Source organism: Hemitrygon akajei, chromosome 1, assembly GCF_048418815.1.
Source record: "Hemitrygon akajei chromosome 1, sHemAka1.3, whole genome shotgun sequence".
Classification (NCBI taxonomy): Eukaryota; Metazoa; Chordata; class Chondrichthyes; order Myliobatiformes; family Dasyatidae; genus Hemitrygon; species Hemitrygon akajei.
The window spans coordinates 62,004,156-62,031,544 of record NC_133124.1 but is presented as its reverse complement, the minus strand read 5'-3'; the positions used below and the strand labels follow the sequence as shown (position 1 = coordinate 62,031,544).

General features: G+C 40.9%; 1 protein-coding gene across 8 annotated transcripts in view; it reads right to left on the bottom strand.

Moving 5' to 3' along the window:
* The window catches only part of LOC140726975 (RNA-binding Raly-like protein), a 946,129-nt gene that overhangs the window by 118,821 nt on the left and 799,919 nt on the right, over window positions 1-27,389 (bottom strand). The window lies entirely within an intron of this gene.

Here is a 27,389-nt window from a genome sequence, read left to right as displayed (position 1 = left end):
GTGCTGTCTTTTCAGACTTGCTCTTAAGGTCATCCTATCATCAAACAAATACATTTCTTTGTCTCCAGTGAAAGCATTCATTTAATTCAGGTTACCTGGAGAGTGAACGAGAGGCTTCTGTAAACTCAGATTAATGTAGAACTCCTGACCTGCAGACTTAGGGCAACTGCCAGATATCCCAAGTGTTTTTAGAGCTGTGATTGGTGTACATCAAAAGTCATGGAGAAAACATGAGCGAGTACCAATCTAAGTGTTATGGGGCTGAACTTGCCCTGAGGCACATTCGTCTGCCTAGTCCTACAGAGTCAAATAGAAAGACCTTTGAAGGACACTGCCATTTCAGATTTACTCTTGATGGGCCTTCAAAGGGTGACAAGGTTACATCAACTTCCATTCTGGCCTAGGTTTTAAACTGCAGCTAGGGATCAATGAGATCATTGTAATTATGTGCAAGTTTAAAGCAGTATCCTGTCAGCTTTGAGAAGGTCCATAGGAAGCAATTGTTCAATTTACTAAGTCTGCATTGAGCCTTAAATTAAAAAAAATTGTGTTAGTACCAAACTTACCTACATCACTGTATTTATCTGACTCTTTTTTGAAGGTTACAATGTCAATAAGAAAGTCATTCAGTCCAACTCTGTGACTTGTTCACCCTGCTCCCTCTGGATGCATGTAGTCATAACCCCCTTCTGCAGGAGTGACATACAGTAGCTGAAAATTCAACTGTTGGGAGTGTTTGTGAACAACTTACTTTACAACAGCCAGCCAGGACAGGAGAAAGTAAGCAACCAAAAGCCATTGCTCCAAGAAGACAAGCATAAATATATCAGAATTATATTTGGTTGTAATAACTTCAACGTATCTGTATGAGATTGCACAGAAATAGCACTGAACTAAATCACCAATCCTCATAGAGGCATCAGAAGTGGAAGGGGTGAGCAATTTGAAGTTCCTGGGTGGCAACATCTCTGAGCATCTATCCTGGGCCCAACATGTTGATGCTGTTACAAAGAAGGCACAACAGTGGCTCTACTTCATCAGAAGTTTGGCATGTTACCAAAGACACTCGCAAATTTCTACTGATGTATCATGGAGAGCATTCTAATTGGCTACATCACCATCTAGTATTGGGAGCGGGAGCTGGGGGGAGGGGGGGTGGCTCTGCACAGGATCAAAATAAGTTGCAAACTCAGCCAGCTCCATCATGGGCACTAGCCTCCCTGGCATTCAGGATGTTTTCAAGGAGTGATGCCTCAAAAAGGCGGTATCCAGGCAGAATCCATCATTAAGGACCCCCATCACCCAGGACATGTCCTCTTCTCATTGCTACTATCAGGGAAGAGACACACTTAACGATTCAGGAACAGCTTCTTTCCCTCTGCCATTAGATTTATGAATGGAGACTGAACCCATGAAAATGACCTTACTATTTGTTGCACTACTAATTAAGTTAACTTTATGTATATATTTTTTACTGTAATTCCTAGTTTTATTATTATATATTTCTCAATATATATAGGACCAATCAAGTGTGACAGTGGAAAAATGTGTTTGGAACTGGAGGGGATAGCAGAGGTACCTAATGAGTACTTTGCTTCAGTATTCACTACAGAAAAGGTTTTTGGTGATTGTAAGAAGACTTCCAGTGGACTGAAAAGCTTGAGAATGTAGATATTAAGAAAGAGGATGTGCAGGAGCTTTTGGAAAGCATCAAGTTGGATAAGTCACCGGGACCAGATGAGATGTATCCCTGGCTGCTGTGGGAGGCGAGGGAGGAGATTGCTGAGCCTCTGGCGATGAGCTTTGCATCATCAATGGGGATGGGAGAGGTTCCGGAGGATTGGAGGGTTGCGGATGTTGTTCCCTTATTCAAGAAAGGGAGTAGGGATAGCCCAGGAAATTATAGATCAGTGAGCCTTACTGCAGTGGTTCGTAAGTTGATGGAAAAGATCCTGAGGGGCAGAATTTATGAACATTTGGAGAGGCATAATATGATTAGGAATGATCAGCATGGCTTTGTCAAATGCAGGTCGTGCCTTATGAGGCTGACTGAATTTTTTGAGGATGTGACTAAACACATTGATGAAGGTAGAGCGGTAGATATAGTGTACATGGATTTCAGCAAAGCATTTGAAAAGATACCCCATGCAAGGCTTATCGAGAAAGTAAGGAGGCATGGGATCCAAGGGGACATTGCTTTGTGGATCCAGAACTGGCTTGCCCACAGAAGGTAAAGAGTGGTTGTAGACAGGTTATATTCTGCACGGAGGTCAGTCACCAGTGGAGTGCCTCAGAGATCTGTTCTGGGATCTCTACTCTTCATGATTTTTATAAATGACCTGGACGAGGAAATGGAGGGAAGGGTTAGTAAATTTGCTGATGACACAAAGGTTGGTGGTGTTGTGGATAGTGTGGAGGGCTGTCAGAGGTTACAATGGCACATTGACAGGATGCAAAACTGGGCTGAGAAGTGGCAGATGGAGTTCAACCCAGATAACTGTGAAGTGGTTCATTTTGGTAGGTCAAGTATGATGACAGAATATAATATTAATGTTAAGACTTGGCAGTGTGAAGGATCAAAGGGGTCTTGGGGTCCGAGTCCATCGAACACTCAAAGCAGCTGTGCAGGTTGACTCTGTGGTTAAGAAAGCATACAGTGCATTGGCCTTTATCTATTGTGGGATTGAGTTTAGGAGCCGAGAGTTAATGTTGCAGAGATATAGAACCTGGTCAGACCCCATTTGGAGTACTGTGCTCAGTTCTGGTTGCCACGCTATAGGAAGGATGTGGAAACCATAGAAAGGGTGCAGGGAAGATTTACAGGGATGTTGCCTCAATTGGGGAGCATGCCCTATTAGAATAGGTTGAGTGAACTTGGCCTTTTCTCCTTAGAGCGATGTAGGATGAGAGGTGATCTGATAGAGGTGTATAGGATGATGAGAGACATTGATTGTGTGGATAGGCAGAGTCTTTTACCCAGAACTGAAATGGCTAGAACAAGAGGGCACAGTTTTAAGGTGCTGGGAAGTAGGTACAGAGGAGATGTCAGGGGTTAAGTTTTTAATACAGAGTGGTGAGTGCGTGGAATGGGCTGCTGGCAACAGTGGTGGAGGTGGATATGATAGGGTATTTTAAGGGACTTCTGGACAGGTATATGGAGCTCAGAAAAGGGCTATGTGTAAACCCTAGGTAATTTCACAGGTAGGGATATGTTCAGCACAGCTTTCTGGGCTCTAGGGCTTATATTGTGCTGTAGGTTTTCTACTTTCTATGCTCTATATCGCAATGTTCTGCTACTGTGCAACAGATTTCATGACTCACAGTGTACCAGTGATAACTAACCAGATTCTGATAAACATATAATGTATATCTGTGTATTCTTAAACACCTGGCTTTAAAGAAAGCAAATTAATGATGATTAGATCATAAAAGCAATGCAGATAAGAATTCATTATAACTATCTTAAGGATCCCATGAGTGGAATAAGGTTAAACTTCACATAGCATCATTCATTCCATTTCTATGAAGTTGATGAAGGAACAGATTGTCATCAATTATCCTAAATCCTTGCTGTGATGCATCAAATACTCTTATTGGTCTCTAGAGTAACAGAGTTTCAATGTTCTTTCGTCACAATTTTGTATATTTCTCTATTTTCCAGTCCTACTCATTTATCTTCTTTACTTCCTGCTCTGGGTGATTTGTTTTTGAAGAGAAATGCTATAAATAGTCTACATAATTGACTATTAGGAATCATTCCATATCCTCTTGCACTGCCAAATCCTGCTGAGATATTTAAATGTTTACTTGAATTTATTCATGTTACCAATAATACAAACTCAGAGCCTTGAAATATACCTTTCACTATATTAGGCTTAAGCCATGTACAAATTTGGGGTAAAGACTTTCAAGCCTATGTTCCCCATTGGACAATACCTAATAAAAAAGACTTAGACATAAGTCGAACTCCCAATACTTTTTTACTCACCTACAGTATATACTTTCAAAGAGCTTAGCCATTGTGTTCTGAATTCCAATGACATCACCATAACAGATGGTTTATAATTTTACAGATTCTTTCTCTCATCTTTTGCAAATAAGCAGTTAAGTGACAACCCAAATTATAGATTAAAAAGCTATTAAATTGGATGGAATGAAATTACGTAGTTGATTGATGAATAAAAAGTGAAGATGGTTACATACAATATAGTACAAATAGGGAAATAAAATCTTCCATTCAACAAAGCAGGGATGCGGTTATACAAATTTCCTTAAAACTTTTTAGAGACAAAAAGATGTTCAAAAAGGTACAGTGTTTTAGATGAGAATGACGTAAGGATGCTAGGCATCTGAATGCCCACTTCATCCCTTCCACCAAACAAAGAAACTGACATGTCATTGAAAAGGACAATTTTACAAATGAAATATCCACAAGCTCCAAATTTATAATAGAAATTTATAATGTGGATAATCTATGTCCTGAAATAGAATAATTGGGTTCATTATTTTCAAGTGATGATATTTCAATGAATTATTTGACGATATACTTCCAGAGCAGATATAATACTAGCTGAATCAATATGAATCAGTATACCCCATAAGCAGTATTGATTTTGCATAAGCTTGATCTTCTTTCATTCAGTTCCAACTGCCAGAAAAATGGCTTAAAAAAACTATATGTGAAAATTGCTTTAGGTTTGTGAGTATGATAGAACGTGATAATGTTGCTAGCAATCTAGAGGCCAGGCTAAATAACTAAAGGACAAATTTTTAAATCCAAGTAACTAGACAATTTAAATTGAGTTAAATAAATAATTCAGCAATAGTGATCTGGAAACAAAATTAGTAAATTGTTTTATTAATTGTTACATGTACCAAGATACAGTAAAAAATTATCTTGCAAATCATACATACAGATTAATTCATTACAATAGTTCTATAAGGTAAAACCACAACAGATGGCAGAGTAAAGACTTAGTTACAGAGAAAGTACAGAGCAAATAGACAATAAAGTGGAAGGACATAATGAGGTGGATTGTGAGGTCAATTGTTCCTGTTACTCAAGATTGTTTAATATAATTTCCAGGATAAAAATGTAAAGGAGAACAAAATAATTGTTATTCCAGATGCAATGCCGCAGATAAAAAAACACACTCAAATAAAGAACACAATAATTGAAAAACACAATAATTATAAATACATAAGTTAGTTGATACACATAGTTTGATTATATGGACGTACATTGATGGTAGGAAACAGTCCAGTGGCAAGAAGAAGCTGACTCTGAACCTGGTGGTACACGCTTTAAGCTTTTGTATCATCTGCCTCAGGGGAGGGATGAGATAAGAGAGTGCCCTGGTGGGTGGGGCCTGATAATGCTGTCAGCTTTACTAAGGCAGCAAGAAATGTAGGCAGAGTCCATGAAGGAGAAGGTGGTTTCTGAGATGTGCTGAGCTGTGTTCACAACTGTGTAACTTCTTGCTGTCACAGAGAGAGCACTTGCCATAACCAAGCCAAGATGCATCTGCATAGGACGCTTCCCATGATGCATTGATAAAATTGGTGGGAGTTAAAGAGGACATGCCTCCTGAGGAATTAGAGACACTGATGAGCTTCCTTGGCTGTAGCATCAATACGGTTGAACCTGGACAGGCTATTATTGATGTTCTCAAGGGCACTGATGTGAACAGCAACATGTACTGTACATGGCCCACTTCCTGAAATCGAAGATCAGCTCATGTGTTTTACTGACATGATTGTTTTCATGACATCATTCCACTAAGCTCTCTGTCTCCTTCCTGTATTCCAATTCATTGTTATTTGAAATACAACCGATTATGCTGGTATCACCTGCAAAGTTGAAGATGGAGTTAGAGCAGAATCCATCCATTTAATATGTGATTGTACAGGGAGTAAAGAAGGGGACTGAGGACACAGCCTAGTGGGGTGCCAGTGTGTGAATAATCGTGGCAAAGATAATGCTACTTATCTGTGGTGAACTACATATACCTGTCTGGACACGCCCCTCTGCTGACTGCTCCTGTGGCTCCTCCCACAGACCCCGGTATAAAGGCGATTGAGGCCTGAGCCCGGCCTCTCTGTCTCCAGGATGTAGTATGGTGGTCAACCACTGCTTGTTCCTTCTTCCAGTCAATAAAAGCCAATATCTCGCCTTTACGTCTCAGAGTGAGTTATTGATGGTGCATCAATTTTATTGACTGGAAGTTTTAAAACATGGAAACCGTTTTACGTCCGGAAAGATTGGATTTGGACCCCCAAGACCCTGAAGCAGCTCTTGCCTTTGAACTCTGGCTTGCATGCTTCCAATCATACTTGGAGGAGGTTCGTGCAACTGACCCCGCTGTTATGCACAGAATTCTCCTCTCGAGGGTCACCCCAAAAGTTTTTTCATTTATCAGGGACCTGTCGACCTACGAAGGGGCACTGGACGCCCTCAAAAGACAGTACCTGCGGCCGGTGAACACCGTCTACGCAAGACATCGTTTAGCTACGCGACGACAGCGGCCTGCAGAGTCGAGCGCTGAGTTTCTCCGAGCCCTACAGACACTCGTCCGAACTTGTGACTGCAGAACGCTCACGGAGCTCACAGCATGCGGTGCTGCTAGTATGAAACGCCCGGTATATGAGTGTCGTGAGGAGTCTGTGTAGGGCTTGGTGTGCGCAGTGTCACCTCGGGTACGGGGTTCATAGTTACTGGGGAGTGTTCGGGGTAGTGGCCTGCTGCTCCTGCGGGTGCCAGATCGCGGACGGAGACCGTGTCCTCCCGCCCATCAGGTAAGACCACGTAGGCATACTGGGGGTTCGCATGTAGAAGGTGAACCCTCTCGACCAGCGGGGAGTATTTATTACTCCTCACATGTTTCCGGAGCAGCACTGGCCCTGGGGACGTCAGCCAAGCCGGTAGGGTGGTCCCAGTGGCAGACTTCCTGGGAAAAGAGAATAGGCGCTCGTGAGGGGTGGCATTGGTGGACGTACATAACAGGGAGCGGATGGAGTGGAGTGCCTCAGGGAGGACCTCCTGCCATCGAGAGACCGGCAACCCTTTTGACTTAAGGGCTAAAAGTGTGGCCTTCCACACTGGTATTCTCCCTCTCCACCTGTCCATTTCACCGGGGATTATAACTTGTGGTCCGACTAGTAGCAATGCCCCTAGCTAGCAGGTGCCAGTGTTGTGAATAATCGTGGCAAAGATAATGCTACTTATCCTTATTGATTGTGATCTGGTGGACAAGAATTTAAAGATCCAATTGCAAAAGGAGGTGTTGAATCCCAGATTTAGGAGTCTGCAAATGAGTTTGCTTGGAATTATTGTATTGAAGGCAGAGCTGTAGTCAATAATCGATAGTCTAATGCGTTGTCTTTATGGTCCAGATGTTTCAGAGATCAGTGCAGTGCCGGGAGATGGCATCTGTTGTAGACTTGTTTCAGCAGTAGACAAATTGCAATGGATTGAGGTTGTCTGGGAGGCTAGAGTTAATCTGTGCCATGACCAGCCTCTCAAAGCACTTCATGATGGTGGATGCCAAAGCCACTGGACAGATGTCATTAAGGCATGTTACATAGTTATTATTAAGTACTGGGATGATAAAGGTCTTCATAAAGCAGGTGGGAACATGAGATTGAAGCAGGGAGAGGTTAAAACGTCAGCTCATCTGCACAGGTCTAAGGAGACAGACAAGAACACCATCCAGGCCAGATACTTTCCTCGTGTTCACTCTCTGGAAGACTGATCTTATCTCTGCAACAGGTGGTGGTGACATTCCATTCCTCTTCTGTTCAAAATGAGCACAGAATGCATTAAGCTCATCAAGAAGAAATGTGCTATTGTTGGAGAGGCTGCCTCACTTTGTTTTGTTACCCATTACAGCATGTTATCACAACTGATAACTGGTCTGGGACTGGATTTTGGACTGGGATCATGTCTTGGCATCTCTGGTAGCTTTACAGAGGTCACGTCTCGACTTCTTGTAAATGTCATGGTTAAGTGATTTGAACACTGAAGTCCTAATCCTTAGTAGTGAGTGGATCTCTTTGTTCATCCATGGTTTCCAGTTTGGTACACAGTCCTCAACACACAGTTTGTGATGGTGGTGACATCCTTAACTGGGCTGAGTCTTTGAACATGAACTAACAGGTGACTTTAGGAATCCATCTTTTCTACTAGTGTCCTTCACTGAAGGAAACACATTGTTGTTATCTTTTTGAGCTTTTGTATGATTTCAAATCAACAACCAAGTACTTAGCTTTTAGCTAATATTTAACACAGTAAGCCTCACAGTTAATTCAAGGAAGTATGAAAAATGATATCAGAACTAAACTTGGAAGGATCCAATAAAGTTCTGCTGTGCTACCATATCTAGTCATGAATGAGAGATTTATAGGAGATGCAAGGAAGATAGTTTTCATACAGAAGGTGGTTAGAGTTGGGATGCATTTCCTGAGAGCTTGATGGAGTAGAAACTATCACAAGGTTAACAACAGAATCAGGTTTATTATCACCGGCATGTGATGTGAAATTTGTTAACTTAGCAGCAGCAGTTCAATGCAATACACAGTATAGAAGAGAAAAAAATAAAATAATAATAATAATAATAATTTAAAAAACAAGCAAAAATCAGAAATACTGTATATTAAAAAAGAAGTGAGGAAGTGTCCAAGGGTTCAAGGTCCATTTAGGCAGAGGGGAAGAAGCTGTTTCTGAATCACTGAGTATGTGCCTTCAGGCTTCTGAACCTCCTACCTGATGGTAACAGTGAGAAAAGAGCTTTCTAAGCTAATACCCAAGATGGAGCTGACTAGATTTACAACCCACTGCAGCTTATTTTGGTCCTGTGCAGTAGCCCCTCCATACCAGACAGTGATGCAACCTGTCAGGATGCTCTCCATGGTACAACTATAGAAGCTTTGAGTGTATTTGTTGACATGCCAAATCTCTTCAAACTCCTAATGAAGTACAGCCACTATCTTGCTTTCTTTATAACCATATCTATATGTTGGGACCAGGTTTGATCCTCAGAGATCTTGACACCCAGGAACTTGAAACTGCTCACTCTCTCCACTTCTGATCCCTCTATGAGGATTGGTATGTGTTCCTTCATCTTACACTTCCTGAAGTTCACAATCAGCTCTTTCATCTTACTGATGTTGAGTGCCAGGTTGTTGCTGCGACACCACTCCACTAGTTGGTATAGCTCACTCCTGTGCACCCTCTTGTCGTGTATCTAGATGAGCACTTGAATCATTGAGACATAGAAGCCTTAGCCCAAGGGAAGGTAAATGGGATAAGAATAAATGAGTACTTAATAATGAGACAGCCTAAAAAGAAGTCATCACCCTGACACAGTGGTGTCAAGAAAACAACCTCTCTCTCAATGTCGGAAAAACAAAGGAGTTGGTTGTGGACCACAGGAGAAATGGAGACAGGCTAACCTCTATCAACATCAATGGATCTGGGGTTGAAAGGGTGAACAGCTTTAAGTTCCTCAGCATACACATCACCAAGGATCTCATGTGGTCCGTACTTCTCAGCTGTGTCGCGAAAAAAGCACAACAGCGCCTCTTTCACATCAGACGATTGAAGAAGTTTGGCATGAGTCCCCAAATCCTAAGGACTTTCTACAGGGTCACAATTGAAAGCATCCTGACTGGCTGCATCACTGCCTGGTACGGAAAGTACTTCCCTCAATCGCAGACTCTGCGGAGAGCGGTGCGGGCAGCCTAGCGCATCTCATCTACATCTGTAGATGTGAACTTGCCGCTGTTTAGAACATTTACAAACACTGGTGTGTAAAAAGAGCCCGAAGCATCTTTGGGGACCCGAGTCACCCCAACCACAAACTGTTCCAGCTGCTACCATCCGGGAAATGGTATCACAACATAAAAGCCAGGACCGACAGACTTCGGGACAGCTTCTTCTACCAGGCCGTCAGACTGATTACTTCACACTGATACAATTATATTTCTACGCTAAACCGACTGTCCTGTTGTACATACTATTTAATACAAATTACTGTAATTTGCACATTGCACATTCTGGTGGAGACTTAATGTAAAGATTTTTACTCCTCATGTATGTGAAGGATGTTAAGTAATAAAGTCAATTCAAATTCAAATTGGTTGTCATAGACAGGTTGAGCCGAGATGACTGTTTCAGTGCTGCCTACTCTATGATTCTGAAACTGAAGAAATTTGTCATAGAGTTGTACATTAAGGGTATAGAATAATAGTATGGAAACAGACCCTTTGGCCCAACTTGTCCATGCTGACGAAAATACCCCCCTAGGATTGTAACTTTTGCCCACATTTGGCCCATATCACTCCTATCCATGTACCTGTCCAAATGACTTTTATAGCTTGTTTTTGTATCTGCCTCAACCACTTCCTCTCTCAACTCATCCCATGTATACCTTCGTGTGAAGAAATTGCCTTTCAGGTCAGTTCTAGTTACAGTAATTTTATTAAAATAATTAAATCTCAATGCACTCTGGCATTAAAATATGTTCTGCCTCAATTTTAGGTTGCTCTCATAAATTTCATGTTCATAGCACAGAAATATTAATTCCTTATGTCTCCATTTATGAGGATATCCTGAAATTGATTTTCAGCGATTCAGTCAATGTTAAGAAAATCATGACTGAATGTACCAGAGAGCTATTACAGGCCCAATGGGAATCTTCATCACCAACCAATCATTTCCCAAAACACTCAATGTCCATTGGTTCATTTCCAGAATGCAGACACCGGGTAGAAATGAAAACATTAGAGACTAATCTCTCCATGGCAGGCATTATGGCATATTTTGAGAAATCTTCAGCAAATGCTTCCTTTATTTTGAAAATTGTGCAGCACGTGCACTCAATTACATGGAATCAAAGTATACATATTCTCTTCAGATCATAATCCTGATGAAAGGACTATGATTGAAGACTTTGAAGGGAACCTCTTCTGCACCCTTTCCAAAGTTTCCACATCCTTCTTACAATGAGGCAACCAGAGTTGCATATAATGCCTCAAGTCTGATCTGACTAACGTTTAACATATTCTCACACAGCTCATCCTCTTGCTCTTCACATACCCGTAGAATGCCTTGGGTTTTCCTTAATCCTACTCGCCAAGGCCTTCTCATGGCCCCTTCTCGCTCTCCTAATTTCATTCCTAAGCTTCTTCCTTGCAAATCTTGAAATTTTCTAGAACTCCAAGAGTACCTAGTTTCTTGAACCTTTTGTAAGCTTTTATTTTCTTCTTAACTAGATTTTCCACATCCATGGTTCATTTATCCTACCATCCTTTCCCTGCGTTAATGGAACATATCTATGCAGGAGTCCATGCAAATATTCCCTGAATATGTGCCACATTTCTGTCGTGCATTTCCCTGAGAACATCTGCTCCCAATTTATGCTTTCAAGTTTCTGCCTAATAGCATCCACCTACCCCAATTAAAGGTTTCTCAAATTGTCTGCTCTTATCCCTCTCCAGCGCTGTGGTAAAATAGTTAGAGCTGTGATTAATGCTTCCAAAATGCTCTCCCACCGAGAGATCTTACCCATATACCATCCTGCCCTGACAGGAAGTACACTGCTGGTTCTTCATCATTGCTTGTATAACAACTAGTACTCACTGCTTAACAGCACTAAAGGAGAATGTCACCACACCTAGATTTCTTTGTTTCCATCACCGGAAGCAAACTATTGACCTACATTTACTATAAAGCCACTGACTCCCACTGCTAACTTGATTACAACTCTTCCCATCGTGTATTGTACAGGGATTTACAACTCTTCCCATCGTGTATTGTACAGGGATTCCATTCCTATTTTCCAGTTTCTCCATCTCTGCTGCATCAAGATGAAGCCTTTCATTCCAGCTCATCCAAAATTTTCCTGAGAATGGGAAATATGGCTTCCCTTCAATAATGACCTCTCTCGATGTTCATTCATCTATTCCTTGAATTCCGCATTCTGGTTGTAATCACCTGCTCAAAAGTCTTATCTATCAATTGCTCTGCCTCCCGGATGATCTTCAGTTCATCCAATTCCATCTCCAGCTCCTTAATGCAGTCTATCAGAAGATAGAGTTGGCTGCACTACCTGCAGGTGTAGTTATCACAGAGATCATGAGGTTCCATGAATTCCCATACCCTACAGGAGGAGCGTTCCTTAACACTACCTGTCCTCCACCTACCTTTATATCATCTGCAAACTTAGCCACAAAGGCATCCATTCCATCATTCAGATAATTAACATATAAAGTGCAATATAGTTGTTTATGTGGAAACACCACTAGTCACTGTCATCCAATCAGAAACTTACTTACTTACTTATTGCCCGCTATGCCTAGTGGCATGTAGGGCAGCAATCAGAAAAGGCCTCCTTTATTCCCACTCTTTGCTTTCAGCCAGTCGCCCATGTACTGTCTATGATAGTTTATTTTCTCTAATACCATGGACTCGTATCTTGTTTAGCAGCCTCATTGGCAGCACCTTGTCAAAGGATTTGTGAAAATCCAATTAAACAACATCCACTAACTCCTTTGTCTATCCTGCCTCTTATTTTTTTAAGGAATTGCAACAGACATGGCAAGATATCTCCTTAAGGGGATATCCTAACTTTGGCCTTTTTATCATGTGCCTCCAAATACCCTGAAACACATCCTTAATAATGGACTCCAACACCTTACCAACCATTGAGGTTTGGCTATCTGGCCTATAATTGCATGTCTTTTGCCTCCCTCTTTTTCTTTTGTAATTCAAATTTTTTAAAGAGTAGAGTGATGTTTGTAATTTTCCAGTGCTCTCTAACCATTCCAGAATCTAGTGATTCTTGAAAGATCATGACTAACATCCTCATAGATTTTTGTATTCTTTCTGATAATGATGTGACTAAAACTGTATGCAATACTTCATTTGCGGCTACACCAATTTCTTGTAGAACTGTTCTAACTACATTCAATGTACTTTATGGACTTTTAAACTGATTACCACAATCATGACTGAACTATGGTACTGACCCATATACCATCCTGCCCTGACAAGAAGTACTCACTGCTTAACAGCACTAAAGGAGAATGTCACCACACCTAGATTTCTTTGTTTCCATCTCAGGAAGCAAACTGAGCAAACATCCAAAATGTTCCTGAGAATGGGAAATATGGCTTCCCTTCAACAACAATTGATGGAAGCCTCTCTCATATCTCTGCTCTCACCACACCTCCCTCCAGGCAGAACAGAGACAAAGTTCTTCCCATTCTCACATTTCCATCCTACTAGTCTTTGTCACTTATTCCAGATGCAATGAGATCTCACCACCAACCTGATCTTCTCACCCTAACAATTCCATCTTCCAGATGGACCACTCCTTAGCAATGCCATTGTCCTCCCTTATATTTCCACCCTTGCCACCATCCAGAGATATAAACAATGTTTACAGGTGAGGCCAAAATTAACGTACATCTCCTCTATCTTTGTCTACTGCATTCATCCAATGTGGCCTTCTCTACATTGGCGAGAACAAAGATAGGCTGGGAAACCATTTTGCAGAGTACCTACGCTGTGTTTGCAAAGACCATCTTGAGCTCGCAGTTGCATGCCATTTCAGTTCCTCTTTCCATTCCAACAATGACCTGCCTGTTGTCAGCTTTCTCCACTGCCAGAATGAGACCCAACTAGAGGAAGAATTCTTCATATTCCACCTGAGTAACACATCAATGCCATTAAAACTGACTTTTCCATTTTTAGGTAACTCTCCTCTCATGTATTTTCTCCTACCCCACCACATCCCCTTTCAAACCTCCTCCATCTGGTTCTGGTTCGATCTGCTATTCCCCTCTCCCATAATAGTTCCTGCTCTTGCCTCCCTTGCTTATTAGATTCCTGCATTGGTCGCCTTCATGTTCATACAGCTGACTCCATCTCTCCTAACTTTGCTCCATCTGTTTTTTTTTCCTGCTTCCAACTATGAATCACTTGCCTCCCTCCTCTCCCTTTTCAATTTTGATTGCTATACATCCCTCACCTGTGTTCAGTCTACCAATCACCCTGGGCTCCTACCTCACAGTCCCTCTTCTCTTTATACCGGCTATCTCCCCTCTCCACTCTCTGCTTGATGCAGGATTTCAACCTGAAATGTTCACAATTCCTTGCCTTCCCTCTCCCCCACCTGATGCTGCTCAACCTACTGAGTTCTTCCAGTAAAATCAGATTCAGAATCAGGTTTAAAATCAGAATGTTTGATACTCCAGATTGTGGTATCTGCAAAATCAGATACCAGATACTAGTTGTTGCATCAGCCCTGGCTCACTCAGCTGAAAAGATCACATCATCTATTGACTATTTCCAGATAGTTTTAATGATAACAGAATAGGCCATTCTGCACTTAATCCTGTTACTTCATAGAAAATTTCACCTTTCTGTGTGTCATGCTGCACAAGTAGATTACTTTTGACTATCTGATAAAAAATGAACATTTTTCAAAGAGGCTTTATTTCTACAGATAACTTGTTGGATTATCTCAAGGTCACATAGATGGTCAAACAATAAAATTATCTGTAAACAGCAGCTTCTATTACAGTTCCATTCCAGAACAACTACACTGAAAGTGAAATTGGCCTTCAGCAGTAGAACAATATGGGCTTTAGCAAACTGGCAGGCTATTTTACATACAGATCGTTTCACAGTCTGCCTTACTTTATTTTTGATTAAAGTTAACAAGAAAAGAAAATCGGGTTGGGAATAAAATGGATCGTGCAACATTATCAACCATTTAGCACTACTGCTGCAAATTAAAGTCAGCACTATTTATGTATGCATTGTAGACCTTATTTATTTCAATAGTCACTGATGAATGTATTTAATGGTGTAAGAATGTAGCTTGCTTGAATATTCAGTGCCTAACTGAATGACTGAAATAACACAATCATGTGTCCTTTAGCATAATTTATTTCTTTGGCAGATGCCATCCTATTTGTGGTTGACTTGATTGTCTCACTCACGCTTTTTCAATGCTCTGTTGTGATAGAAGAGGCCAATCAAATGACACGTGAATCACAATGATTTAACACTCACTTAACTTAATTAAAAGTACCTTTTGACTGTGTTTTTAAAGAGAAATGTTCAGAATTCTATTTTTAGGATGTTGGCAATTTATTCTGCCTAGATGTTAATGGCACTCCTGCAAATTCCGCTACACTTTTTTTTATTGTGGTTACAAACCTTTATTTCAAATAAATTAAGAATGCCAGTGTCTTTAATGATTATGGGCTGGACCAATTAAATTTACACAACATATCTTAATCTGTTAAATGGCTTGCAACATCTATGCTGAGTCCAGATATTTATGAATAATCACTTTATCCATTCCAAAGCTGGCATAATTTTCCTGTGACTTGGTGCCCAGAATGGTATTCCAGATGGTGTTTGACCATGCTTTCATACATCTGAAGTGTAACTTTTTCACTTTTGCATTCCAATTCATTTGAGATAAAGACTAACATTCCATTAGTCATTTTAATTACTTTTTCTTTCATAGAAACATCAGAAAATAGTAGGGCAAAGGGTAATAAATAATTAACAAATAAATCTTAAAGAGAATGCAATTCAAGCATATATTGGCCATTTACAGTGTATTATAGATGATCCTAATATACACTCAATGGCCAGTTTATGACATACACCTGTACACCTGCTCGTTAATGTAAATACCTAATCAGCCAATCATGTGGCAGCACACACAGTGCTTAAAAGCATGCACATATGGTCAAGAGGTTCAGTTGTTGTGCAGACCAAACATCAAAATGGGGAAGAAATGTGATCTAAGTGACTTTGACCATTGGTGCAAGATGGGGTGGCTTGAGTACCTCAGAAACTGATGATTTCCTGGGATTTTCATGCACAACAGTCTACAGGGAATAGTCTACAGTCTACAGAGTTTATAGGGAATAGCGAGAAAAAGTTTTAAAAAAACATGTAGTGAGCAGCAGTTCTGTGTGTGAAAATACATTGTTATTGAGGGAGGTCAGAGGAGAACGGCTATACTGGTTCAAACTGACAGGAAGATGACTAACTTAAATGACCCCATGTTACAACAGTGATGCGCAGAAAAGCATCTCTGAATGCCCAACACGTCAAACTTTGAAGTGGTTGGGCTACAGCAGCAGAAGACCATGAAGATACACTCACTGGCTAGTTTAATAGCTGCAAGAGGTATCTAATAAATTGTCCACTGACAGTTTATATTGTAAAGATATATGAAAATACTCTTCTGCCTTACACGTGTATGAAAATACATTTAAACTTCATGTTCAGGAACAGCTTCATTGCTTGTAAGATGCTTTACACAAGCTATAAAGCAGTGGCTACTTGTTCCAATCACTTCAAAATGTTAACTTCTTTTGTACTAGTGGATTTTTAGGCACATGTCGTTGTTCAAAATTCAAAGTAAATTCATTAGTAAAGAAGTATTTTAAATTGTTCTTATTAATACTTTAATATTCTGAACATGTATAATTATAAAAACAACTGATTAATGGGCATTCTAAGAATATGATAATTAATAACATTGATGCTTTCCTGCTTATCAAGCTATTGAGCCTCTTTACAAATTGGCTGTGATCTTGGGAGAAGCCACTATTCAAAAGATTATTAGAAGCACAGAAGCCACAGATTCATTGATCTTAGCCTAACTCTTTGAGCATTTCAAGATTTTGAGCAGGCTTCAGCAACATACAGAGCAAGGCAAGGTTAGTTGTGGATTTATCACCAGTCCAGTTATCAAACTAATTGAGTGTATCTTCATTGGAAAATAAAAGTTTTCTGACAACTGGACTTGAAGGGCCATCACTCGATTTGCTTTAGGGGCAATCATTTTACCGTCTGCCAGGTTACTGAGTGCAATGTTGCCCCCTTGGTCCAGCGTTTAACTGTGTGATGGCTTCTGCTATACTCTGCAATCTTTGGGAAGCATTGTTGACTTAAAATAATTTGATCTTATGCATTTGGTTAGGTTTCTTCCACAGGCAAAGGCAGTCAAGTACAGAAGATATTTAATACACTATTTCACAAGTATCAAGATCTGATCCAGTGTGTTAGAACATAATTAATTAACATCAATTACATTTTCTGCCCATCTGTCTGAAAATAATGCTTGTGTTTTTTTTAAATTTAAAGTCCATTAAGTCTGTTTTGTTCCTCTGTTACCTTGACACTGTCATCAGGGTCTACTCCCAATGTTTCAGTGTCTACAGTTTAATTAAATCACTTCTCTTTAGATTGCTGAGAAAGAAATTTGAAGGCTTTGTGTGGTCCATACCTTACAGAAGATAATTGACCAAGAATTAGAAACAGAATAAACATCCAGGAATTCCCCAACCATTACCCATCTATAATTGCAAATACTGAAGAGAGGAGGGGCTTAGATAGAGGGAAGACATAAAGCTCCTGAAAATATAGATCACTTTTCAAGAGAAGCAGAGCACCAAACCGTAAACTGCATTTGTTATTGTTGCAATCGTGTGAGCAAAAACGTAGGTGCTTATTTTTCAAACAAACAGTAGTGATGGGACTTACTTTATTTGGATCTTTTCTTTGAAATTTTTACCATTGTCTCACGTGGAGTTTTGTGAATGTAACTTGTGTGAACTAACAATTCATAGGATGACCTGGAAGAAAGCTGTACACAATAACCTAAAGATATGGCTTGGAGTTTCCTTTTATGGACATCAGGTGCTGTTTGGCATCACTTCAAATTGGTCTCAGTACCCAGCAGCTATGATGCCATTCAAGATGGCTGAGGACCCAACCACATTAAAAAATTTTAATGTACAGCAACCTAAGAAGGATAAAGAAATACCATCTTCAGCTTTAAGCATTCTATGTCATGGAAAATAAAGATTAAAATTCATACATGCATTAATCTGGAAGCTGAAATAAACTTTGTATAAACCTACTAAAATATTTGAGAAAATTACCATTATGAAACTAATTATTTGAAGACCAGAGAATTTATACCACTGTAATGATTCCTTAGCTTATTATTAACATTCAGCTAAACCTTGTAGAACAGAAGTCTAACATTTAAACACTTTAAATCTTTGTCATTTCAGTTAATCTTTCTTATGGAAGTGGAAAGGTCTGTAAAGCAGCACAGGGGGTTGAATAACCTACTGCAACTTTACAGAATTTGCATTAAATTATAAATATGGAAATCTGACTGTCACTTTCACAGAATAATGCCAGCAATTACAAATAGATTCATCATCATTGAACTGTAATTATAGCCATGTGCAAGAGATAGTTAACACATGAAATTGAAAAATGGGCTACATCTCTCAGTTTGAAGAACAATTCATTTTAATTGAGATGTCAGTTTTGTTGCATGGAGAAACATTATTTAAACAATGCCATTGAATCTGCTCTGCTATTGTTGATGAAGTATAAACACATACCTGCCTCTTTCTCTATTTGCTTGGAATGATAATTATCTAAACAATCTTAAACAAATCAGTTTCTTTAGGCCTGAAGAAGGGTCTTGGACCAAAACATCGACTGTTTACTCTTTTTCCATAGATGCTGACTGGCCTGCTGAGTTCCTCCAACATTTTGTGTTTGTTGCTTTCGAGTGTCTTCAATAATACTATATTTATTCATCACCATTTGGTTTGTGTTGTATTGTTGTTTCTCTTTCTGATCTATTAATGTTGAAAGTTTAATGTACTCAAGGAAGTTAGCTTTACAGCAGTAATTGTGAACTCTGAACACTAAATGGAGGACTGTGTCTCCAAGATGCATTGACTCTTTGTGTAAAAAGGTTAATCTGAGGAATTACGGTAGCTGATAGTATCTCCTCCTTGGTAGGGAGGAGAGACTCACTACTCGAAAAGTGCATCTCAACAGCTGAGCTCGCCATGGAGAATAAACAGAGAAATAAACTAGTCTTTGAAGATTGAGTTGTTACTCTATCATCTCCCTTTACGGGAGTACTCATGGTTATTTACATCTGACAGGGCTTTAGAATTTCATGATTTGCAAACCCAATAGTATCACAATTGGCACTATGTGTGGTCACATTATGCCAAAAGTATTATTTTAGAATGAGTTATTATTTTGCAGCAGTCCAACTCAGAGTCCTTTTAACAAGTTCTATGGCACCCCACCTATTACTAATAAAATGGTTGACATCCTGGTTTCCAGCAATTTTGCAGACAAATGCTGGTTGATATTATGAATATGTTAATAATATATTAGAAATATGGGATACTCCGTCTGCTCCTCAAAAGGAATATGATGAATATTTTATTCTTCAATTCAGAGACTAGAATGATGAAGGGACAGAGCAGAGAATAGGATGTAGATTAGACAGACCAAACCCCCGCTGTATGACCTGCTGGACTGACCATCACAATTTGTCCAAAATCTCAGCAATTTAGTAATAACTTGTGCCTGGAGACAACAAATCCGTGCCTTTTTTGGTAGAAACCAACCACCTGGATGGGGACCACTTGTTCATATGATGGAACCTGTGACCCATATCTTAAACCCCATGCACGGGGATTTTGTGTATTCCTTCTGGACTCACATGAGGTAGCATCCACACCAGTAAACCCTAGATGTGGTAATGAAGCTTGGAGAACAGATGCTTGGGAATATACAATAGAATTACTAAAACGATTGAGTAAAGCCAGTAAAAGAAGAGTACAGGGAGTCACCGCAGCTTCCTCAGTACAAATTTCCCATCAAGCTTTTGGACGTTTGACTATTCAGAGTTTGCAGGCAGTATTCACACTTCTCCAACAGATGCTCAAGGAATTCTGGAGTGCTTGCTTCAGAATGGTGTGAGGTTACAGGCTTTCTAGGCCTGTCATTCTCCCTAGCATACTCAGCAATCCTTTTACTTTTTTTCTCATAGCCTTGGTCCCACCTCCACACGAGTGAGGAAATCCATATCAGATATGCATGGATTTCTAAACAACTACATGGTTGAGGTATATGTGGGGGATATATTGAGTAAAATAGTCTAAAGCTGGGGTTTAATAATAGCCTATAAGGTTAGAGAACAAACGGCAAGGGCAGATTGGGACCTTGTTCATTATAAATGTTATCCATTTATTGTAGTGCAAACCTCTGCACCACGTTCATATCAGCTCTTAACACTTGATACATGAACGATTTCAGGTTGTTGAGGAGATCTTGCACACCCACATGATGGTAGCAGAATTAATGCTCATTCCCAAGGGCAATGAGGTGCCAATACAGAGTCCTGCCCTTTTCCCTTTTAAGGACTTGTAGGATCAGTAACAAGTCAATAAACCAAGCTTATTCCTTGGGTCGATCACATTCACAGCATTCTCCTACACCAGCTCCTCAGCAGGGAAGGTGTAATCAACAAATCAAACTAATTCCCTGGAAGCTGCCTGCCTTAGGTAGAAATATTCACCGTCAAGCTAGATAGCTAGACACCAGCTATAGGCCATGATCTTTAGCAGGTATAGGCAGGCAGGCAGGAACAAATGGAGTATAAGAATTACAAGAGAGCTCTTAAGAAGGAAGTCAGGTGGGCTAAAAGAAGGCATGAGGTTCTCTAGCGGACAAGGTGAAGGAGAATCCTAAGGGTTTCTACAGATATATTAGAAGAAAAGGGATAGCAAGGGTCAAAATCGATCTCTGGAAGATCAGAGTGGTAATCTATGCATGGAGTCAAAAGAGATGGGAGAGATCTTAAATGGATTTTTTTGTATTTGTAGTTACTTGGGAAACAAACGAAGATCTATAGATGTGAGGCAATGCAGCAGCGATGCCATGGACCCTATACAGATTTCAGAGGAGGAACTGTTTGCTGTCTTGAGGCAAATTAGGGTGGGAATACTCAGAGCCTTACACAGTGTTCCCTTGGACCTTGTGGGAGGCAATGCACAGACTGCAGGGGCCTTGGCAGAGATATTTAAAGCATCCTTACCCACGGGTAAGGTTCCAGAGGATTGGATGATAGCTTATGTTGTTCCATTGTTTAAGAAAGCCTCTAAGAATAAACCAGGAAATTATAGGCTGTTGAGATATACATCAGTAGTGGGAAAGTTATTGGAAGGTATTCTAAGGGACCAGATACATAAGAATTTGGATAGACTTGGACTGAGTAGGGACAAACAATATGGCTTTGTGCATGGTAAATCATGTCTAACCAATTTTATAGTATTTTTTCAAGGAAGTTACCAGGAAGGTTTATGAAGACAATGCAGTGGATGTTGTCCACATGGACTTTAGCAAGGCCTTTGACAATGTCCCATATAGGAGGTCGGTCAAGAAGATTGCGTTGCTTGGAATTCTAGATAAGGTAGTAAATTGGATTACACATTGGCTTTGCAGGAGAAGCCAGTGAGTGGTAGTAGATGGTTCCCTCTCTGACTGGAGGCCTATGACTAGTGGCAGGCCACAGCGATTGGTGCTGGCTCTGTTGTTGTTTGTAATCTATATCAACGATCTGGATGATAATGTGGTAAATTTTATCAGGAAATCTGTGGATGATACCAAGATCTGGGGTGTAGTGGACAGTGAGGAAGACTATCAAAGCTTGCTGTGGGTCTAGACCAGCTGGAAAAATGGGCTGAAAAATGGCAGATGGAATTTAATGCAGGTACATGTGAGGTGTTTCACACTGGGAGGACCAATCAGTGTAGGACTTGCATGGTGAGCAATAGAGCACTGAAAAGTGTGATAAAACAGGGACCTGGGAACACAAGATTATGAGGGGTATAGATAGGGTATATGCAAGTAGGCTTTTTCCACCGAAGTAGGGTGAGACTTCAACTAGAGGTCAAATGTAAAGGTGAAAGGTGAAATGCTTAAGGGGAACTTGAGGAGGAATTTATTCACTCAGAGGCTGCTGCTTGTCTGAAACAAGCTGCCAGTGTGATGGCTGCAGGGTCAATTTCAACATTTAAAAGAAATTTGGACAGATACATGGATGGAAGGGATATGGAGGGCTGTGATCTGGGTGCAGCCCAGTGGAACTTGACATATTAATGATGCAGCATGGACTAGTTGGGCTGAAGGGCCTGTTTCTGTGCTGTAGTGTTTTATGACCTTTGACTCTATCTTACTATACCTTGTGTGTTCAATGGTAAAAGACTTACAAGGCGGAGCAAGTTAACTAACCCTGAGGAATGTTATATTTTTAGTAACATTTTTTCATCTGTTCTGCTATGTCTTCAGAAATGGAAATGTAATTCTAGGGCCTCCAATGTCTACATAGCACTATATTGTCACAAGGTACAGCTATTTGAATGTGCTTCATTATTTGTGTATAAGTACTAAATCTATTTTGTATGTGATACTACTACAAGACAACAAATAGGAATACTGCTATTTATGTTATATTTAATGCTACTAAAATAATTGGTAATTTGGTTGATAAAATCCCATGGTTTGATAGAACAGACTGCGTAATCTTGGCTCAGTTAAAGTTTTCTGGTAAAAGTTGGGAAGATGTATCAATTCTTCCCATTCAGGTCCAAATCATAACAACGTAAAGGGGGAAGAGCTGAAAAATTATATAGAGCCCAGAGTCACTAAAATGGGAAGAAACTTATGCAGCTGGTATTGTTGGTATCAGAATGTTAAGTTACAGTATACCAATGGGTGTTTAGTCTCATGGGAGGGACTTAACCAGCTCTTATGTTCTGACATCTCTTTCTGGGACTCTAGAATTAAAAGTATTGTCAGAATTTTCAACAGAGGAATTGCACTCTTCCTTACTTATATAAATGGGGATTTTTTTCTGTATGTTATTATATTTTGAAATCATGTAGCTGATGGATATAATTTTCTGTAACTAAAATGTGAGATTATTAATCCTTAGGCAAAAGAGGACAGAAATACACAATCAGTAACTTATTTACAAGACTTGTCTTTAGGAAACTCAAGTAAAGTCATGCATTGCATTGAAAGCAATGCAAACATTCCGGTGAAAGAGATGAACTTTCTTCAGCATATGGAGAGACATTGCCATTTGACCTGATGACCTGATGAACTAATGGTGACGGAGACAGTGACTCAAGTAAATGGCAAAAACTGTTTGCGGGGAAGAAGATTTTAAAGATGGACTAATATGGACATTGATATATTATTGTCATGTGCTTCTCAAGAATTATAATGGTGACATTCCTTTGAGGTTTGGGAAATGGGTGATTAAGCTGAGATGAAGGAATTGAATACTCTAACGAGAAAGTTATATAAAAACCTTAGCATTGCGAAGTACTCAATGAGATATCCTCCCTTTATTTCCATCTGCTCTTCCCAGGTTTCCACCACTTACCTTGTCCACCTTGCTGCTTCCCTGATTTCCACAATGTGAACAGCAGCTGGAGTAACATGCTGAAAATATTGCTAGGTCTGGAATGTGATAGGTCCAGAGTGATGAAAATAGGCATTATCTGACAGATCCAAATACTCAGCAAGTCATAGGTATTGCAATTCAAAACACTGCTGCAGATTCTCCATTAGGAAAGTCTTCTCATTGCTAACTGTCAAGTGTTTACATATTCTCTCTAGTAAAAAAGTTGTGAATTAGCCTGTTTCGTGTTGAGCATTTTTGGTTCCAGTTATTATGTTGCTGATGATGAATCTATCTTGCAACAGAAGCTGGATGCCATCTCAAGCTTTGGTTTGAAACCAACAGATTGGAATTTAATCACAACTACATCTCACCTGTTTCACGCATGTTTGCTATCACCCATCCTCCCGCCAGCCTACCAGGGATAGGGTTCCTCTTGTCCTCACCTACCACCCCACTAGCCTCCGCATCCAGCACTTAATTCCCTGCAACTTCCGCCATCTCCAAAGGGATCCCACAACCAAGCATGTCTTTCCCTCCCGCCCACTTTCTGCTTTCCGCAGGGATTGCTCCCGATGTGACTCCCTTGTCCATTTGTCCCTTCCCATTGATCTCCCTCCTAGCACTTAACCTTGCAAGCAGAACAAGTGCTGCCCCTGCCCCTACACCTCCTCCTTCACTATCATTCAGGGCCCCAAACAGCCCTTCCAGGTGAGGCAACTCTCCACCCATGAGTCTGTTGGGGTCATACACTGTGTCCGGTGTCCCGATGTGGCCTCCTCTACATCGGTGAGACCCGATGTAGATTGGGAGACCGCTTTACCGAGCACCTATGCTCTGTCTGCCAGAAAAATAGGGATCTCCCAACAGCTACCCATTTTAATTCCATTTCCCATCCCATTCTGATATGTTTATCCGTGGCCTCCTCTACTGTCACAATGAGGCCAACTCTGGTTGGAGGAACAACACCTTATATTCTGTCTGGGTAGATTCCCACCTGATGGCATGAACACTGATTTCTCAAACCTGCTAATTACCCCCCTCACCATTCCCCATCCACTTTTCTCTCTCTCCCCTTATCCCCTTGCTTGCCCATCGCACCACTCTGGTGGTGCTTCCTTCTTTTCTTTCTTCCATGGACTTCTGTCCTCTCCTATCATTCCCCTTTCTCCAGCTCTGTGTCTCTTTCACCAACTTCCCAGCTCTTTACTTCGCCCCCTCCCTCTCCCAGTTTCACTTATCACCTTGAGGTTCTCCCTCCCCTTCCCTCACCTTTTAACTCTACTTCTCATATTTTTTTTTTCTCCACTCCTGCTGAAGGGTCTTGACCCAAAACATTGACTGTACTCTTTTCCATAGATGCCTGGCCTGCTGAGTTCCTCCAGAATTTTGTGTGTGTTACTTGGAACTTACATAGATGAGTGCTATGGTAACAGAATGGTTGGTGTAATGTTACTACAGAGTCATCGACCCAAGGTCAATTCTGCTACTACCTATGAGGTGTTTGTACATTTCCCCTATGACTGTATGAGTTTCCACTGGGTGCTCTAGCTTCCTGCCACATTTCAAAGATGTGTAATTTAGTAGGTTAGTTAATCACAGTGGTGCAATTGGGTGTGGGACCAGAAGGGGACTGTTACCATGCTGTGTCACTATATTCAATGGGAGCCATGTAATGAGCATGATAAGACCATAAGACATAGGAGCAGGATTAGGCCACCTGGCCCATCAAATCTGCTCTGCCATTCAATCATGGCTGATCCTTTTTTTCATATCTCTTCCTCAACTCCAGTCCTGGCCTTTTCCCCGTAACTTTTGATGCCATGTCCAATCAAGAACCTATCAATCTCTGCCTTAAATACATCCAACAACCTGGCCTCCACAGCTGCATGTGGCAACAAATTCCACAAATTCACTACCCTTTGGCTAAAGAAATTTCTCCGCATCTCTGTTTTGAAAGGGCGCCCCTCTATAAACATCAAGCAACCCCGTGCTTGTCGATACTACCTTTTAGTTGACCGGCCAAAACACTGAAGATTGTGATTAAGAAGAAACTTCACTGAACAGACCACATTAATGTAACTGCCAAAAGTGAGTTGGACTCAATTAGGTGTTGTAATTATTTGTACCTCACAGCTCCAGGATCTGGGTTTAATCCTGATCTCAGGTAATGGTCAGTTCAGAATTTGTAAGATCACTCAGCGATTGCCTGGGTTTCTGCTGGGGTGCTCTGAATTTATTCCACATTTCAATGGTGCACTGGTAGGTTAACTAGAAACTAGATACTGAAAATTACTCTTTTGAGCAAATCAAAGGGGAGTTGATGAGCCAGAGTAACTTACAATGGTACTGGGAAAATGAGCAGGAGGAATAGAACAAATGAGATTTCTCTTCTGTGAGCCAACGTGAATGTGATTGGCTAAATACTCACTTTTTTTTGTAACAACTAAAATGGACAAGCAGTTCTTTGAAAGCGCACTATCCCCTGCCTTACCTTGAAATATCCTGAGCTTCATGTTTTCCCAATAGGAGCCACATTAAAAATCTACAGTTGCTGTGGTTACCACACTGGTCACAGAAAAGTCATTTTAAAGGATCCACAGAGCAACAACACAAGTATCTGGTGCAACCCAAAAAAAAACGTGCTGGAGGAACTCAACAGGTCAGTGAGCATCTGTAGAAAGAAATGGGCAGTCAGTGCTTCAGCTCAAGACTATTCATCTGGACTGAAGGAGTAGAGGAGACAGAGGCAGTATGAAGAGGCAGAGGCAGGAGGGTGGCAAGAGCTGGCAAGTTATAGGTCGATCTACCTATTCCTTGCTCCATTTTACCCCTCCCCTGCCCTCCTTCACCACTTTATACTGGCTATCTCCTCTCTGTTCTTCCAGTTCAGATGAAGGGCCTGGTCCCAAAGGGTTGACTGTAATTTCTCTCTGCAGATGCTGGCTAACATGCTGAGTTTCTCAGGCAATTTGTTTTCTGGTCCAGATTCCAGCACCTGCAGCCTCTTGTGTCTCTGTGTAAGTGGCTAATTTGGAATGAATAGAAACTGCATGGGGGAGGGGCACAATGCTGGCAGCAGGAAGTCTTGGTGTGACTGTCTGTCTTGACATTGTCCTATGCCTTATGCAACTGGGATGTGCAGTGTGAGGTACCTAATGAAAAACAGATCACAGGATAATACAATAAGGGGCCTAAAATTTAAAAGGCGGCTATTAATGATATATTAACTAATTGCGAATTTGAAAAAATCTTAAAATATTGCAAGGTAAGTCTTCCAGGTAAAGTATGCAGCGTGCAAATTTCATAATAAAGACCCTTTAACTTCCATCTCCTTGGTGTTCTTGGGGGGCTGCTTATCTTGCTCTAAACCACAGTTGTTTGTTTAATCTGAGAGATGTGGTTTTGCATAGGGTGCGAAAAACGTGGTGCCAAACCTATTACTTAACTGAATAAAGGTCAGATTGACTAGTGTGAGCAGCAAGCAGAAGTGTCTGGTCCTGTTTTGCAAAGGTTGCTTGTTACTTGTTACATACACCTGTTAGGGTGCATTCTCCAGATACCGTAGCCTTCAGCCAGGGGCAGATGTCATCAGGTGGTTCGCAACCTTCACAGAATGTTTCGACCCTTAACCACAACACTCTCCAGTTGGTGGGCTGGCAGTGGTGGCCAAATCACTGCCCATCTGCTCCTGGCTTCCAGCTTCCCTCCTCTCACCTACTCCAAATCCAACAAGAGGCTCATTCTTCCTCTTCCCCCTCCTATGAGCTGCTTATTTTTCGCTTCTTTCGTCCAGGCCCAGAGCTAATAACAACTGCCATGATGATTTGGCTGGGAAACCTCTGCAGCTGATCTCCTCAGAGAACAACCATGCCTGCCATCCCTTGTCTTTGCACTCCTGCACTAAGGACTGGTACTTCAAGGCCTTTCTCTCGTGGGCCTCTTCCCATCCCTCCTCCCACGGCACCGTCAGCTCAACCAGAATTATTTCCTGGTCTTCAGTTGACCACAATACAATGTCCAGGCGGAGGGTTCTGTGCACCACCTCCGGGA